General features: G+C 31.1%; 1 protein-coding gene and 1 long non-coding RNA gene across 2 annotated transcripts in view; one reads left to right on the forward strand and one right to left on the reverse strand.

The window, feature by feature from the left end:
* L(1)g0289 (plexin domain containing lethal (1) G0289) overlaps positions 1-12,520 on the forward strand; it is a 31,377-nt gene that overhangs the window by 11,487 nt on the left and 7,370 nt on the right. The gene's annotated exons all lie outside the window — the stretch shown is intronic.
* LOC145964978 (uncharacterized) lies at positions 6,894-7,818 on the reverse strand. The gene is made up of 3 exons (XR_014436577.1): positions 7,652-7,818; positions 7,345-7,566; positions 6,894-7,150 (listed from the first exon to the last, which is right to left on the reverse strand). It is a non-coding gene; the product is annotated as an uncharacterized LOC145964978 (long non-coding RNA).

Consider the following 12,520-nt stretch of genomic DNA (forward strand, 5'->3'; position numbering starts at 1 on the left):
TCGATAACGCGAGCAAACATCAAATCGATAACGCGATCGAATCGCGAAGGTTCTTGTTCATGAACGAATCAATTCAATCATCGAAGAATGTTAGCGTATGGTATCACCCTATCGACCTTGTTAATTGCAAAAGGCCTTTCAACGATTGACTGAACGGAATTACGTATCTTGCATTGCATTGCTCGCTTCAATAGAACGGATCATCTGCGGCCATTAAATAAAGAGGTCTTGTCAGCGCGAACGTGACAGAAAAATTGATTTAACAACAAGTCTTGATAAAAGGCTTGAAAAAAGTCTTGACAAAGAAAGACAATGAATATTAGCTGATTCGACAACTAATTCATTTCGACATACACAATAATTAATATCAATTTTAAAATATAATCATTATTTTGATAAAATTTCTAATTAAATTTAATAAAACTAGTTTAAATTAAATTTAGATATTTATTTATAATCTCTAGAATAATAATAATAAATTTATAATTAATCTTATTTATTTATATTTCATTTGGATTATAAATTATGCCTTTTTTATGTAGAATTATAAAAGCATAACTCTTTCGGCATAATTTAAATATAAAATATAGATTTAAATTAATAAAAATCAATCTCTCTCTTCAATATTTTTTAATATTTTTCGTAAAATAATATTTCAACAAGAGAAACGTATTTTCTACGCAATCTTGATGATCTTAAACTAATCGTAGGATCATTATTATCATGTGCTCATGATCAGTCATGCGCAACACCGCGATGCAAAATAGCTAACATCATCGTCTATATTACGATGTGTTTGCTCGAGCGCGAATTTTGCTTACTTGTCTGTTACTCTCTATCACTTCTATAAATCGTTAGTAAATTAACGAACTCACCTGTTTTTCATACTTGTATTTCCTCCCAATGACACGTAACTCGCAATTGAAAAATGATGAACTTATCTGTAACGATAACGAGATATCTTATTAAAATAATTGCGTGTTATATTAAATTAAATATTTGCAATGAGATAAATTACAACAAAAATATGTGATACGTGAATTAAATATATTATATTATAAGAATTTAATTTTTTTTATTATTATAATTTAACATATAAAAGTTCATTATATATTCTGGATAACTTTCACAGAATAAAAAGACAAGTATATGAAACATGATAAGAGCATCGATATATGTCTAGAAAGAACAATTCTCCGAGATGATTTATTTTAATGAAGCTGTTTTACGATCAGAAGAATGTTTTGCGGTCCATTTCTCAGCTTTCACCGCTCTCGCCGAAGACGCAGATTTGCCGCGACGGTTCTGTTTATTTCTTACCAGGATTCCCGATTTCCATCGTACTTCGACGAAAATTTAGAAGTTCTTCGCGCGGAGATAAATTCGCTACATGTATATACAGAGAAGGGTAGACAAATATTGACTCATCCGGCATGCAGATGTACGCCACACACATATATACACACACATACACACACGCTCGACGTTGCAACGAACATGCAAATACGGTTTACGGCCAAGACGTAATTAATTTCAACCGAAGGCATTAACAGAGTGAGTACAACAGGATGCAATTACAACGATGGCGAGGAAAAAAATGGGATTCTGTTCCGTATATTTGCATAGGAATTTTTCGATCGTTCTGTGCGAATGGATCGTGATAATAATTAATTAAGAATCAGCATATCTTATGATCTTATAATCTTTGTCGGTAAAAAATTCTAACTAAGAATTAGCTCTAGGACGCGTCTCGTTATTGATAGACATTATTCCCATGTATCTATATTATCTAGCAATAAGAAGTATGAGAATTTTTTATAAAAATTTTACTAATAAAAATTAATTTGAATAAGAAGTTAATAAAAATACTTTAAATAAAAACATACAATATGAAGAAAAATGAAAATTTACTCGAAAAATGCAAGTTTATACTGAGATTTATTATAATTTATTTTAGTATCCCATTGTCACATAATAAAAAATCACCGTATAATCTATATTATAAATATCTACATATATTACTAATGTAATTTTTGCCGTCAGTTGTATTTTTCCTCACATTAAACCTTATGGTTATAAAAAATAATTATCAATTATTCTTCATAAGCGTGATTTATTTTACAACCTAATTTATTAATTGATTAACGTCAGACACGAGAACGTCATTTGCATTTTTCGCACAATTCCGTTGTCGGATTAATTGGGGCAAAATGTACCGTTTGTCGACTCTGAACGAAGAAGGAAAGAAAGACGAAATCTCACCTCCGTATCGGAATAAATCGTGGGAAGTTCAATTCACTGTTTCTGCCGTATCCATTCTCGTGAACCGTACCGATAAATAGAGAGCTAATTACCGCCGAGCCACTAGATTGCCACATGGATTTCGAAAGTGCGGATCGAATTGTCAAACTGATAAAAATCACCGATGACCACACTGTATTTTCATGTTATATCGCGTGGCTATCATCTAGAAAGAGCCGATTACACCGCCTATTATTTTATTATATCATTTATTAATTATTTTTATAAATTAATTTTATTCTTATATTGCTATGTTAAAATTTATATTATTCTCGATTCGATGTTTTATCTTATAATTAAATTATATTCTAATCCTTCTTCCTCGTTAAATGAATTAGATAAGTGAGAGATAGTCTCATGCAAATGCAAAGTTCATCACATGAAGAAACACACGTGTGTTATCTACATCATCCATATCATCAGACTCATCATATGCATTAATTAAATAATAATTAATGCGATAATCATAATAACTCGCGACTATTTTGATGGTCAATATCTGCCGTTTTTTTAGCAGCGGATATGTTAATCTGATACATGCGCATCATTAATATGCGAGAGAGATTATGTCACTTTTCAATAATTTTCTGATTATATTTCTTTTTAAATTTGATAAGAATATAAATATTGATAATAGATTTATTTTATCTTGCGAAATATTTTATCAAAATTTTAAAATATACTCGAGATTATTTACACGAGTAAATCAATGATGAATATCAGTCTTCTAGTTGCGTTTCGCCAAATTTTATTGTTTCGATATTGCGTCGCAGACAAGGCGCAATTCGCACTTATCTGCGAGCATTATCTATATTTTATGCGATAATAATTTTCAAACTTGCTAACGAACGCGATTGCACGTCGAAATAGTCATCAGAGCGTGTCGCTGATGACGTATTTCGCGCGGATATTTCCTCGTCGTCGACGAAGGAGACAGCGACAGGACGTATATGTGCGTACCAGGCTTGAAATGTCGTAGCCTACCGTTTCTTTCGCGACTGGGGCCACGTCCTTGCGTAAGCACGTGGCGCGATTGACGCAAAACAGTCATCCTGCTCGTCGTAGCGAATCGTCTTCAAAGAACGCATTCTCGTTCGATTTCCGTTTTACTTGGGATGCATTGCAATAATTCCCAACTGCGTGCAAAAAATACCTCACGATTTAAATCATGACATTGAGAGTTAAATTAATCTCAATATTTTTATATGCAAATTAAAATTAATTATAAAATTTTTTTATAATAAATATGCAAATATGTCTCATTCGTAAATAGTTGAGGCTAATTTAAAAACAAATTAATATGTTAAATAGAATAACTTTTTTTTAAATTGTTATGCATTTTTGATTTGTGTAATCTTAACTTATGTTATATTGCGTCTTGTAGAAGCTATTTCTATCCGAAATTACACAGTAGAGTCAAATCCGTCTCTCCAACACGCAATTGTCCAGCTTAGTCGCGTTCTGGTGCAAGGCCAGGAATTTGCGTTTCCCCTTCGTCTTCTTTCTTCTTTCCTTGAGCTAGAGAAGAGACATATGGGACGAACAATGGTCGCTTTCATCAAAAACCGCGACACTGGCAAATGAGCGAACGAACGAACGAACTCCGAAGAAACAGAACAGACGAGAGAGGTCTTTGGCCCTCTCGTAACTCCCTCTTCTTCGTACGATTTGTGTTTTGTATCTCTTTTCGTGCCCTTTCCTCTGTTGCTTTTATTTCCTTTTTTTTCTCTCGTACTCTGGGAGGACCGATTTTGAGACGGTAACGACTAGTGACGAATGAACACACCAATGATGACGACGACGTCTACGTGGCGCTGTCATTATGCCGCTCGCTGGCCTGAAAATCCTTCTATGCATGTCGGCTCGAACGCGTGTTTGCTGTCGGGAAAAACTCGCACCGAAATCGAAACTGTGTATCACGCCTCCAAGAAAGTTTTAATTTTGAGTTTTTACATTCATAGAAAACCTCCGCTTTTTATGTAATAATTCCATGTCTCTTGAAAATCTCTTCAATAAATTATTTACTTATATGTTTATTTATATATTTATTTATATTATATATATTTATATATTTATGAAAACTTAATTTTCGTGTAAAATAAAAATTCTAATATTTAATAAACTTTGAATTGTATATTCTCTCTTTTTAAGTTTAAAAATTTGTAGACGAATCTCATTAATATGATTTGTATATTGTTGTTATTATATCGCATTTTGCGAGGGTCATAATGATCAGCCGTAATGTAAGTTACGACGTATTCATGATATTATATTCGGATCCAAATGCATGTGCTATTGATCGATTCATTGACTGTGTCGAGTTTTGATTCTTTTTAACGACTCTTCAATTATGCATTGACTATTGTGGATGCATTTAATATGTCATTCGCATATAGCATAGGAGCGATCAAGCGTATCAAGAAAAATTATCTCAACTGTAACGAAACGCGAAGCTCATTTTCTCTTAAATCTTTCAAACACGCGATTAGATTCCAATGATATGAACTAAACAAGAAAAGTAGCAATTGGGAAAGAATTCATAAAATATATGCATGACATTGTACGCTTACATAATTAGTAAAAATAAAAAAAACATGAAAGAATAAAATTAGAGCATTGGAACATAATTAAAGTATAATTAAATTGAATAATATTAATTTAAAATGCTCATGAATTATAAAAATAAAAAAAGATAAAAATTTATCAGATTTAAATAAATTTATCTTTTATAGTATGATAAGTAATATAGTACAGTAAATGATAAATTATGAAATAATGGAGCATTTCTCTATATTTATACCCGTCTGATGACCAACGCGTAATTTGGAGCACGATGGTTCGCGAGGAAATGGTCAATTCGATTCGCCGATGGTTTTGAGATTACCGGTTTGTGGCCATCGATGGATGGCAAAGCATCACGCAAGACAGGAAGAAAAATTCCCCGCGTCACGTTTACGTATGCAGTGAAGCGCGGACGGACGATTGTGAGAATTTCTCACGTGTCATTAAACTATCTGTACTTCCAGCAACGACTGACTGCGGTTGCAAGCCTTTGTTCTATTCTACATGTCGTGTAAATAAAAATTATATGACTCTCACGGACAATTGAGAGATACCGCAAAAAGCTGTAAACTCTACAATTTTTTCTAATGAAATTAAATTAAACTTGAATTGGCTTATAAATTTTCTTTCATATGTACATTTAAATTAAATGTTTAAAATTTGAAAAATTTTGAATGTGAGTTTCTCTCTCTGTCTCTCTCATTTCTTTTGCATAATTTAAATTAAATAATTATGTACATGTAGCCCATTTTTTGTGATTTCTCATCTTTAAAATTGTATCAAATATAAAAGAATTATTTTTAATTATAAAAAATTACAGGATCGAAACTAAAGGCAGAACAATCAAAAGATAAAGGTAGAGACAAAGAGAGCATGTTTATATCGGTATAGGCAGGATGTGTTAGTCCATCATGTCACTTCCGGATGATAGAGTTTATGCAACCTCTCGGGTGTCTTATCCGTATCACCGACATAACTACTGACGTATAAGAATAGCATAATGTTCATTATATAGATAGTATTACATATTCCGAGTATATTTATCTGTTCGGAATTACATATATGCATATTTTTAAAACAAAGAACGTGAATAAAAAGAAATATAAATTTTAGGGTAAGATAAAACAAATGTAATTAACTATAAATACAATTAGAATTACCTAAATTGACATTGTCTAATTTTATATAAATTAGAATAATTAAGAAATCATCAATTCATTTTTATCGTCTTCCAATTTCTTTTTTTTATAAAGTTCAGATATAGACAACAGTAAGTATTTTAAATTTCAACATCACCAAAAGTATAAAGTATCTCAATTCGAAATCATAATTTGATACCTCGTTAATTCTGTCAGGAAAGAGTTTCTTTCAAATTGTTCAAAGTGGTCATTAGACATGAAGAGAATCTGGGACACCCAGTATATTCTTATAAACTAGACGACGAGTGTGTCTAGAATCTGCGACGTAACTTAAAATAACCCATGCATTTTCTTGCGTCGCGAATCGCCGATGCCAGAACGGGTTCTGGACGAGGGCTATTATGGGGTTTCGCCTATGATACGGGGGACAATCGTTGAGTCATGTTTTAAAAACTGGTTTCTTTACTTGCGTTGCCTGCAACTCGTCAAAATGTTCGTATTTTACCGATCGCGAATGAGCACACTTTGTATCGAATAATTTTGTATCGAGTAATTTTTTAAATTAAAATTTAGCATATTGTTATGAGCTTTATAAATGTTGGCAATTTTATTCAACTTAGCAACACCAAGATATTTAATTAAATTTAAAAAATTTTTTTTAACTTTTTATATTAATTTTCAATTTTTAGATAAATTTTTAAAATTATTTTTTGTAATTTAATATTGTTATTTAGTAGTTTTTATACATAATTTCTTTTACAATATTTTTTTAATTTTAAAATAAATAACTATTTTATACAACACTTGGCGACTTGTTTTCACTTTTTTTTAAAAATAAATTTTTAAAAATAAATTATATTAATTAATTTGTATAATGCATTAATAATTTAAATGGTTGATATAATGTGTCTCGTCTTCTGTGTGTTAACACTGTGTGTCTCCATCCATCATAATGATCATCATAATGTACGCACATTCGCTCGTATTTGGCATTGGTGAAGGCAAATGATGTAAGTGACGCATTCGCCGACCAATATATTTTGTTCTATTTTTGTATCATCGTTCTTACCTTTATCCCTTGCCACTGCTAAAATATCCAAGACACAGTATCGGTGCGATGTCTTATTCAGAATTAGAACTGTATCTTTCTATATAAACGAAGATATAAATATATATTATACACATATTTTTCTCTCCATTTTCCAATAATTTTAGAATAAGTAGATTATTTTTCATTTTTGTACTTTGAGTATATTCAAAAAGTCTATTATTTTCATATTGTTCGAGATTTGCTCCGAAATTTTTAAATGGCGCCAAGATTGCTCCAATATTTTTTAATTACCTTTTATTTTATTTTTAAGATTATTCAGAGAGACGCATCAATATTTCTGAAAATTCCTTTGAGCTTTTCGAGCATTTCCGTGGATTCAAGATTCTAAATGTTTCGACCATTCGTCGCAAAATACGCTTACTCTCTGACAAGAGTGTTTTCTCGAAACTCTTTCAGCCATTTGCCACGTTATCAGTTATCAAGCGTTAAAGTCGACTCACGCCAACTCGTTTACTAAAAGAGAGAAAAAGAGAGAAATAAAGAGGAAATAAAAGAAAAAATCGAGTTATCTCGAGCGAGCACCTACAAATGCGCATACCTGATGCCACAGGACATTTGCATACTCGGTCTCTTGCGTTTTTTTCATCTGACTTTTCACCGCGAGAGTGGTCACCTTATCTAGGACAACGGGGCAAGCACTCTTCTCGGTTTAAATCGTGACGTTCATTATTTCGGGATTTCTATTTAATTTTTTCGAAGTGGCTATAGTAAAATAGTGTAGTTAAATAAACTTAACTCTTTTTAAATCGCTTAATGAAAAATCATCGAATTTTCAATCATTATTGCCGTATTAGATATAACATAAGAAAAGAAAATATATAAGATTAAGTAAAATAATTTTTAGTTTAATAATTTCTACAGTTATTTAGAATAATTTATAATTATATATATATATATATATATATATATATATATATATCTGAAATAAGATATATTTAAATTTGTTAAGTAATAAATAAATAAATAAAAAATAAATAGAATAATAAGTAGAAAAATAATTATATACGCATAATTATGATATAATTTAAAAATAACATTTTTTGTCTCTTAAAAAATTCTAACAAAAAAAGTATTAAAAAAACATCTCTTCGAAAAAAAATTTAATATTTAAAAAAAGAATCTTCTTTTCAATTTTTTGAAAATTTGATTTCAAGATATTATGCTCCTTTAATAATAAATGATTCGAGTGTAAAATAATAAAGTATAATAATAAAATATTTTATAGTGTAATGATAAGTCACGAATGTCTAGAATTTAACTTTATCGGAATAGAAAGGAATATACATAAGAAAAAGATAAAACGAGGATAAATACTGTGCGAGACGTGCTGTATGTTTTATAGACAAAACGTGCGTCATAGCTATAATTGGCGATTATTAACATATTAGATCATTAAGAACTTTGTGAGTCTTTAGTTTTATTCTTCTCTGTTCTATTGGCAAACGAGTTTTACGCGAATCTCATGATTGATGTAACTTATCTTGGCTTACGGAAACAAGTGTGTCTACTATTTGCAAGAATTATCATTAATCGTTTTACAGTCGTGTCGCGTGTTTTATCTTTCTTGAGATATTGATATAAGATATAATATCAAGTATATAGATCAATGTTAGATATTAATTCAAACACCAGCAAAATTTTCGATAAAATATAAAAATAGAATTGAATATATATCTCGCGCAACGCAAAATTTATTTATTTAAAATTTATTTCATTATCATTACGTTCATGGTATCATTCATAGTATCACAAACAATTTTCATACCGGAAGAACGTGACCGGAAAGATTGGGAAACGGTTCGTCTGTTTGCGTATTCTCATTTTTCATAGCGTCTCTCGATATCTGACATTTGAACTGCGGATTTTTCTGCAATAAATTAAAGATGAGGCAACCTCGATGAAGTCATCGATTGAAATACCGTTTTGTTGTGAATTTAATGAAAACATTTCGTCATCGATATTCGAATATTTCAATCAAGAGATCTCTGATTTTTCCCTTTTTCATTCATTTTTTTTATTCATCAATTGTAAAAATATTCGCGATTGCGTATTTTGCAAACACACTATATGTTTCATTCGAAACCGAAATGTGGGTGAATCTGATAACAAGCGTAGCATTGACATTGATTGTAGTATCGTTTCCGTCTTGATATCACGGCAGAAAATGGCAGAAAGAAAGCGGAAAAAACCGTGCCTATAATGGAATTAATGAGCATATCATCAAATTACATAGAAAACCTTTCACGCGCATCCAATTACGGCCAAGTGTGTCAAGAAAAATGATCAATGCAAACAAAGATAAATGGGTTCGTAACATTTAAATGCCATCACAACGTCATGCAATCATATGATTGTGTATAAATTTTTTAATTATATATATGTTAATTATATTCGTTACATGTTTGTGCGAAAATTGGAAAATAAATTAAAGGTTATTTAATTTAAAATTGGCGAAAAATTTAAAGTTAATTTAAGTTAAAGTTAAAAATTTAAAGAAAATTTTTTAACGTAAAAAATAGTCTATATCTCTATCCCGTTTTCTTTCTCGAGAAAGAAAGGAATAGTTATCTAAAATTTCTTCTCTTCTTTTTTATGTCGACCAATTTTTTGAGATAATTAATGATTCGTAGATATCGGATGATTTATTCGCGATCGCATCAAAGTCGATCAGTCGTCGTGAATCAACTCAAGGACTCGTCGTTTGATGGTGCGTGTAATGGCTGAATCTCCTTAAAAAGATTTAGAACGAGGACATATTGGGCGCGCGTGCGTGCCCGATAAAGTGAGAACGGCCTCTTCGGGGAAGGGTTTTTATCATATACGTGTCTGCTTTCGGTCTAATGAAAGTCAAATTTCATATTCAACGATTCGTTTGATCTGCAATTCATTGAAAAACTCATCGAGCAATCCCGTGAAAAAAAGCACTCATCGTCTCTCATTAATAGTTAATGATGCCTATTTTTCAGGCTACTGACTCATCCACATGTAAACTGTAAATTTTCCACGCTTGTCTAAAAATTCTATATTTTTCGCAAAAATGATGCCGCACACGAGTTTAAATTTATTTTTTCAATTTAATCCCTATTAATTCTTTAATTTCTCATTCACATCTTTATGAAGGATGACGTAAGATAATAAATATGCAAATTTATGCATAAATGGTAGATACTTTTCTTCTTTATTTATCGAGAATTCTGCGTTAATTGACGTTACAAGGCCACGGTTGTTTCCCATTTCGCGAGACGGAATGCGACAGAGAAATGTTTCTTAGAAACATTCGAAATCGGGACAGTAAAATGATACGCGTATGAAAGTACGGAGTTATTTTTATACGATATAATTAGAGTAATCTGGTTAATGGTAAACAGAAACGTAAATATACGATGTCGATAAAAATAATTGTCATCATTTTAACCGCAATTGCTATCGCTGAAAAATATTGGCTGTTTAATCTTGTCTAAAATTAGTAAAAAAAAAACCATTTTCAATTATTTACGCCTTCTCTCTCCGTATTAATTAACTTTGTACTAATTAACTAACATAAATATTAAAATAGTTCAAGTTCTTTTTACGATAATCTTATTTAAGCTTTTCATTTTGACGTTGCTAGAGAGGGAGATAATGTTCCAAGAAGAGTATTATTTATTTTTAGCCTTACTTATTTACGATGTAAAAACGGCAATGTCGGGGCATCTTTTTATTCACGCCGTCTAAATATATCATACGTGTGTGCGGAGGCGTCGGGACACCAACGCGTTCTTCTCATCGTTCCTGGCTAACCATCTCGCGTTTCGAGCAACAGTATAACGTTGCACTTTAAAACATAATCTGTCAGATGTAGAATAATTATCGTACACATGTTGATGAACGACATATCGTGAGACATGCAGTCATTAAATACAACAATCTCTGACGCTCGTACTATTTATCTGAGTCAGGTCAATTAATATCGCGACTTTAAATAATCGAACGTAAACGTGAATTATTACAATAATTTAATTTTTAGAGTTCAAAAAAAATTTTATTTTCAAAAAATAGCCAGAAGTAAAAAATTTTCATTTTTGAATCAATCTATAAGAATTTCCCTCATTTGACTATCCATTTGACTATCCATTTGTAAAATATGATACGATTCTTTTGATTGTTACATTAACATATGACTATTGATGAATGTAATTCACTGTTTTAATTCACTGTTCTACCTTATGTTATTGAGAAAAGGTGTCGAGAGTAAAAGAATAAAACATATGTTTGCGTGAGTCGCGAAATTGAACGTTGGAACAAGTCGCAAATATTTCTGGTGCATGTCGCAATAGTCTCTTTCCTTCTTTCTCTCTTTTCTTTTAGCGTACCTCGCAATTTCCTTGCGACTTGCAGTCTCCCAATTGCAGAAAACAACATTGAAGTAATAACTGTGGGAGGCACAGCTGTTGTATGCGCTCGACTGCTTCGTTCTGCTTCTGTTCAATTCAATTTACCCGAGAACATTTTTCCTCGTGCGTGAACGCGTTTATACTTCGTTATATCATATGATATATTATCGTATGTTATCACTGACAATCAGCAGCGTGAAATAAATCCGCGAAAGTTGGCCGTGCGAGTTTCGCGTAATCGTAAAATCACAATCCAGTTACGTAGCGAAGATAATCATACAATTGGAACGATTACTTCGAAACAGCACGTCGCGATTGCGTTAAGTCACGATTGGTCGAATCCGATGCAAAACTTTGCGCAAAAATAAATGACTCAAAATATATTTCTTTAAATAAATAATTAATTATTAATCAATTATTAATAAAATTAGATATGCATATAATTATCAAAAAAATATAAATTTCCCGAGATGACTGTTTCACTGATTCCGGCTTGTATGTTAAGCGGTTGTGACGTCAAGTTTACGCTCCGATCTGTCGGATCGTCAATTATTGTTCTATCCGGCCGATCGTGCAGTCCAACTTCCTGTTTCTCGTCGCCGGTTTTGAACATGCACTATTCTTTTATGTCGTAAAATTAATCACTATAATTTATTAATAAATCTTTTATATTAAATTTTTATATTAAATTATATATATATATATATATTCATTTTTAATCGTTTAAATGGACTTTTTTATATGTAGCTAATGTTTTTAAATTAATTACCGCATCTATAATGTTAATCTAATTAGAAAATAAAAATAAAAAAATTAACATATGGATTAACATCCATATCTATGTAAAAAGGCAATTTATAGAGAATAATGAATATGTAATAAATCCGATAAATTATGAAGACTGATTAGAATATACTAACTATTCATTTCTTTAAAAAAATACCTTGTCTTTCTTTCTCTCTCTCTCTCTCTCTTTCTCTTTACATACATTGTCGTATAGTGATTTTCATTCTAATGAAGATAAGATACCGACA

This window comes from Camponotus vicinus, unplaced genomic scaffold, assembly GCF_025532165.1.
Source record: "Camponotus vicinus isolate PSW18456_S1 unplaced genomic scaffold, iyCamVici1.0 SCAF_14, whole genome shotgun sequence".
Classification (NCBI taxonomy): Eukaryota; Metazoa; Arthropoda; class Insecta; order Hymenoptera; family Formicidae; genus Camponotus; species Camponotus vicinus.